The 6,530-nt window shown below is 43.7% G+C and overlaps 1 pseudogene across 1 annotated transcript; it reads left to right on the top strand.

Annotated features, from left to right (window-relative positions):
- The first annotated feature begins 4,483 nt into the window (after positions 1–4,483).
- LOC116547298 lies at positions 4,484–5,597 on the top strand (annotated as a pseudogene). Its single transcript, XR_004267018.1, has one exon. The product of XR_004267018.1 is annotated as an ATP synthase subunit gamma, mitochondrial-like (transcript).
- Positions 5,598–6,530: the final 933 nt, after the last annotated feature.

The raw sequence follows: 6,530 nt of genomic DNA, 5'->3' as shown, positions 1-6,530 counted from the left end.
AGGATGGTCTCGATCTCTTGACCTCGTGATCCACCCGCCTCGGCCTCTCAAAGTGCTGGGATTACAGGCTTGAGCCACCACGCCCGGCCATTTTTTTTTTTTTTTTTTGAGACAGAGTCTCACTCTGTCACCCAGGCTGGAGTGCAGTGGCACAAATCTCAGTTCACTGCAACCTCTGCCTCCCAGGTTCAAGCAACTCTCCTGCCTCAGCCTCCCAAGTAGCTGGGATTATAGGCGTGCACCACCACACCCACCTAATTTTTGTATCCTTAGTAGATACGGGGTTTCACCATGTTGGTCAGGCAGGTCTCGAACTCCTGACCTTGTGATCTACCCACCTCAGCCTCCCAAAGTGCTGGGATTACAGGTGGAAGCCACCGTGCCCGGCCCCATCTTAACCTTTTTTTTTTTTTTTAAAGATGGGGTTTCACCATGTTGGTCAGGCTGGTCTTGAACTCCTGACCTCAGGTGATCCACACACCTTGGCATTAAAAGTGCTTGGATTACAGGCGTGAGCCACCACACCCGGCCCCAGGTAACACTTTTTTTTTTTTTTTTTTTTTAATTATTTTTTTTAGATGGGGTTTCACCATAATGGCCAGGCTGGTCTTGAACTCCTGACCTCAGGTGATCCACCCACCTCGGCCTCCCAAAGTGCTAGGATTACAGGTGTGAGCTACCGCGCCCGGCCAGGTAACTCTTATAAAGGGAATCATATAGTATTTATCTTTTTGTGACTGGCTGATTTCACTTAGCATAACTTTTCCAAGGTTCAGCCATCTTGTAGCAGGTATATGAATTTCATGCCTTTTTAAGGCTGTATAATATTCCATTGTGTATATATGCCACATTTTGTTTATCCTTTCATTCATTGAAGGATACTTGGGTTACTTCCAGCTTTTGGCTATTGTGAATTAACACTGTTACAAACGAGTGCACAAATAACTTTTTTTTTTCTTCTGAGATTGAGTCTCACTCTGTCACCCAGGCTGGGGTGCAATGGCATGATCTCAGCTCACTGCAACCTCCACCTCCCAGGTTCAAGCGATTCTCCTGTCTCAGCCTCCCAAGTAGCTGGGATTACAGGTCCATGCCGCCATGCCTGGCTTATTTTTAAATTTTAGTAGAGATGTGAGGTTTCACTGTATTGCCCAAGCTGGACATTTTTGTTGTTGTTGTTATTATATGGATGAGAGGTTTCTATGTTACTCAGGCTGGCCTCAAACACCTAGTCTTATCTCCTTATGTGCCAGGACAACAGGCCTGAGCCACCATGGCTCCCTCTTTTTTTTGAGACAGAGTCTTGCTCTGTCCCCCAGGCTGGAGTAGTGATCTCAGCTCACTGCAACCCCTGCCTCCTAGGTTCAAGCAATTCTCCTGCCTCAGCCTCCTGAGTAGCTGGGACTACAGGTGAGTGCCACCATGCCCAGCTAATTTTATTTTTAGTAGAGATGGGGTTTCACTGTGTTGGACCATGGTGGATCACATGGTCTCGATCTCCTGACCTTGTGATTCACCCGCCTCAGCCTTCCAAAGTGCTGGGATTATAAACGTAAGCCACCATGCCCAGCCTTTTCTTTTTTTTGAGACAGTCTTGCTCTGTCACCCGGGCTGGAGTGCAGTGGCTTGATCTCAGCTCACTGCATCCTCTATCTCCTAAATTCAAGCAATTCTTGTACCTGAGCTACCCGAGTAGCTGGGATTAAAGGAGCATGACATCACACCTGGCTAATTTTTGTATTTTAGTAGGGGTTTCAACACGTAGGCCAGGCTGGTATCAAATTCCTGTCCTCAAGTGATCTGCCTGCCCTGGCCACCCAAAGTACTGGGATTACATATGTAAGCCACTGCACCCCGGCTTTTTTTTAAGGCAGGGTCTCGCTCTGTTGCCCAGGCTGGAGTACAGTGGCACGCTATTAGCTCACTGGAGTCTCAAAACTCCCGGGCTCAAATGATTCTCCCACCTCAGCTCCCAGGTCACTGGGACAACATGCTTGGCTAATTTTTGTATTTTTGGTAAAGATGGGTTTTTGCCGTGTTGCCCAGGCTGGTCTTGAACTTCGGAGCTCAAGTGATCCGCCCAACCTCCAAAGTGCTGAGATTACAAGCATAAGCCACTGCACCTGGCTTGTCACAAATATTTTAATCTAATTTAATTGTTCACTTGAGTTTTAGTAATACAATTTCTTTGCCTTTAGTAATATTCATCAATCTATTTAAAAAACATGAGCATCTACAACTGTGATATTGCTTACCTTTACGAGGTTTATGTATTGTTAAGGTAGACAGATATTAGCATTAAGGGAGGACCAGGCACATGGTGCCTCATGCCTGTAATCTCACCTACACAGAAGTCTGAAGAGGGAGGGCTGTTTGAGCCCAGGACTTTGAGACCAGCCTGGGTAACACAGTAAGAACCCATGTCTACAAAAACTTAAAAATTAGCCATGCATGGTGGTGCATGCCTGTAGTCCCAGCTACTTGGAGGGCTGAGGTGGGAGAATAGCTTGAGCCAGGGAGGTTGAGGCAGCAGTGAGCTGTGATCATGCCACTATACTCCAGCCTGGGTGGCAGAGTGAGATCTTGTCTCTAAATAAAAAAATAAAAACATTAAGGTAGAATGAAATAAGTGCAGTAATAGAAGTATTGTGGAGAGGGAGTATAAGAGGAAACATAAGTGCTCTTCCAGATCAGAATAAACCCTAGTCTCTGTTAGTGGTTTTCCTGATACTCCTGACCACTTCTTCTGGACAAGGCATTCTTGTAGGAGTTGAAATTTCTGAAGTGGAAAAGCCATGGGTATTCCAATCTGGGTTGAAAATAAAAAATGACAAAATACTTTTTTTTTTGAGACGGAGTTTTGTTCTTGTTTCCCAAGCTGGAGTGCAATGGGACAATCTCAGCTCACTGAAACCTTCGCCTCCCAGGTTCAAGCAATTCTCCTGTCTCAGCCTCCCGAGTAGCTGGGATTACAGCCATATGCCACCATGCCCAGATAGTTTTTCGTATTTTTTAGTAGAAACAGGGTTTCACCATGTTAGCGAGGCTGGTCTTGAACTCCTGACCTCAGATGATCCACCTGCCTTGGCCTCCCAAAGTGCAGGGATTACAGACATGAGCCACTATGCTCAGCCCGACAAAATACTTTTAAAACCATCAGTCACAAAATTTAAGCTTTTGGCTATAAGGGAACTTCGTTTTCAGGGCTATAATGGTTTAATTTAGCATAGGTCCCTATCTTCATCCTTCCTCCCCCAATAATTTTACAAATGATTAGTGTTTGTTAGTCATTTCTTCCTTTTATTTTTTTTTTTCTGAGACAGAGTTTCACTCTTGTTACCCAGCCTGGAGTGCAATGACGCGATCTTGACTCACCGCAACCTCCACCTCCTGGGTTCAGGCAATTCTCCTGCCTCAGCCTCCTGAGTAGCTGGGATTACAGGCACGCGCCACCATGCCCAGCTAATTTTTTGTATTTTTAGTAGAGACGGGGTTTCACCATGTTGACCAGGATGGTCTTGACCTCGTGATCCACCCGCCTCAGCCTCCCAAAGTGCTGGGATTACAGGCGTGAGCCACCGCGCCCGGCAGTCATTTCTTCCTTTTTGGTGTTCCTGTTGAAATGAATTGGAAAAATACCTGGCTTCTCCAATTGCTAGGCAGTCTGGTCTGTGGCGACTGGAGGAAGTCACAGGTATGGCCAGCTTTTGTTGGCAGCTGATTATTGTACTGTCAGGGGATTTCTATTAAGTAACTGCATTAAGGTTATATTTTTAGCTGATTTATTACTAGGGTATTGTATTCTGTATCACTTCTGGCTAGCAGCACCAGAGGGTAGGATGTTTTGACATATTAAGTGATATAATTTTGTGTAAGTTAACATACAAACATTGTGGATTTAAAGAGGTCAGCCTGGGTGTGGTGGCTCATGCTTGTAATCCAAGCACTTTGGGAGGATGAGGCAAGAGGATCACTTGAGGCCAGAAGATCAAGGCCAGCCTGGGCAACACAGCGAGACTTCATTCCTACAAAACTTTTGTTTGCTTTTTTAAGATGGAGTCTTATTCTTGTTGCCCAGGCTGCAGTGCAATGGCGTAATCTCAGCACACTGCAACCTCAGCCTCTCGAGTAGCTAGGATTACAGGCATGTGCCACAACGCCTGGCTAATTTTTTGTATTTTTAGTAGAGATGGGGTTTCTTCATGTTACTCAGGCTGGTCTGGAACTCCCAACCTCAGGTGATCCACCAGCCTTAGCCTCCCAAAGTGCTGGGATTACAGGTGTGAGCCACTGCGCCCAGCCATAAAAATTTTTTTTTTTAAACTTAGCCAGGCATGGTGGCATGTGCCTGTAGTCCCAGCCACTTGGGAGGCTGAGGCAGATGGATCACCTGAGCCCAGGAGATCAAAGCTGCAGTGAGCTATGATTGAGTCACTGCACTACAACCTGGGCAACAGAGTGAGACCCTGTCTCTAAAAAATAAAATAAAGACAACTGACCTTCAGCAGGGCTGCAGCTACCATGTTCTCTGGCACGGGTGTCTCTGGGCTGTCGGCCTGGACCTTGCAGCCACAACGGATTCAAGTTCGAAATAAGGCAACTTTGAATGATATTACCAGGCGACTAAACTCCATCAAAAACATCCAGAAAATTACCAAGCCTATAAAAATGGTAGCAGCAGCAAAATATGCCCGAGCTGAGACAGCTGAAACCAGCTCAAATATATGGATTGGGATCTTTGGCTCTGTATGAAAAAGCTGATATCAAGGTGCCTGAAGGCAAGAAGAAACACCTCCTTATTGGTAAGTCCTCAGGTCGAGGACTGTGTGATGCTATTCATTCCTCCATTGCTAAACAGATGAAACGTGAGGTTGCTACACTAATAGCAGCTGGGAAAGAAGTTATGCTTGTTGGAATTGGTGACAAAATCAGAGTCATACTTTATAGGACTCATTCTGACCAGTTTCTAGTGGCATTCAAATAAGTGGGAAGAAAGCCCTCAACTTTTGGAGATCTGTCAGTCATTGCCCTTGGATTGCTAAATTCTGAGTATGAATTTGATGAAAGCTCCATTGTCTTTAATCAATTCAGGTCTGTCATCTCCTATAAGACAGAGGAAAAGCCCATCTTTTCCCTTAATACCACTGCAAGTGCTGAGAGTATGAGTATCTATGATGATGTTGATGCTGATGTGCTGCAAAATTACCAAGAATACAATCTGGCCAACATCATCTACTACTCTCTGAAGGAGTCCACCACTAGTGAGCAGAGCGCCAGGATGACAGCCATGGACAACGCCAGCAAGAATGTTTCTGAGATGACTGACAAATTGACATTGACATTCAACCATACCCGCCAAGCTGTCATCCCAAAGGAGTTGACTGAAATCATCTCTGGTGCTGCAGCTCTGGATTAATGAAAATCGAGTTCCATCCTCAGACAAGAGGTAAAGAAGGAAAATTCAGCCAGCTGATTTTGTCTTTAGCTTACTGCTGTCTCTGTCAGAAGAAACTGTTTATCAATTGTTTGGATTACTGAAGACAGCAAGATATTTGTAAATTATCTTACAATAAACAACTTAAAATAAGAAAATAAAATAAAGAAGTTTCACATCCTAAAGCAAATCACAGAATCTAAAATACATATTTTCTATTAAGCATTTTTCAGTCAGACAATTACTATTGTAATGGAATAGCATTACGAACCTTCATTACAAAGAAACTTTAAAGTTTCCTTATATGCGTAGTGTTACTAGCCCCGAACTGTAGTTGTCAAGAACCTCCCATAACACTTATGTTTCTTTAAGATAAATTGTTACATTCCATTCAAAAGATACTCCAGTCACTGCTTTTATTCTTGTATTTAATCAGAAAAAAAAGTTTAAAAACAATGAATTTTGTTATTTTACTAAATGGGTAGCACAAAAACACAAAATACCTTTCGTTTCCTTTTTTTTTTTTTTGCGACCTAGTCTTGCTCTGTCACCCAGGCTGGAGTACTGTGGCACAATCTCGGCTCACTCAACCTCTGCCTCCTGGGTTCAAGTGATTCTTGTGCTTCAGCCTCCCAAGTTAGCTGGGACTACAGGCTTGCACCACCATGCCCAGCTAATTTTTTAATTTTTAGTAGGGATGGGGTTTTACCATGTTGGCCAGGCTGGTGTTGAACCCCTGACTTCAGGTGATCCACCCACCTCAGTCTCCCAAAATGCTGGGATTACAGGCATGAGCTGCTGCACCTGGCCTCTTTTCAAAATATATATACAATGTGGTATTGTAATTAATATTGTCTCTATAATAATTTTGCCCAGGAGTAGCTATAACTAAAAGTTACCACCTTTTGAAATTATTAAATCAAGTATTAAAAAGAATTCATCATTGCTAAATTATCCAGCATTCCAAATATTTTTTATTTGTTACTGATCTTGCTGCTTTCTGGAAAAAACTAAAATTAGATTAAAAAAAAAACCCATGAAAACTGAGCTACATCCAAGTGGCCATATGCAATTACAGTAACAAGATACTTGATTG

This window comes from Sapajus apella, unplaced genomic scaffold, assembly GCF_009761245.1.
Source record: "Sapajus apella isolate SASKATOON/1434 unplaced genomic scaffold, GSC_monkey_1.0 scaffold2614, whole genome shotgun sequence".
NCBI lineage: Eukaryota > Metazoa > Chordata > Mammalia > Primates > Cebidae > Sapajus > Sapajus apella.
This window is presented reverse-complemented; position numbering and strand designations above follow the sequence as displayed.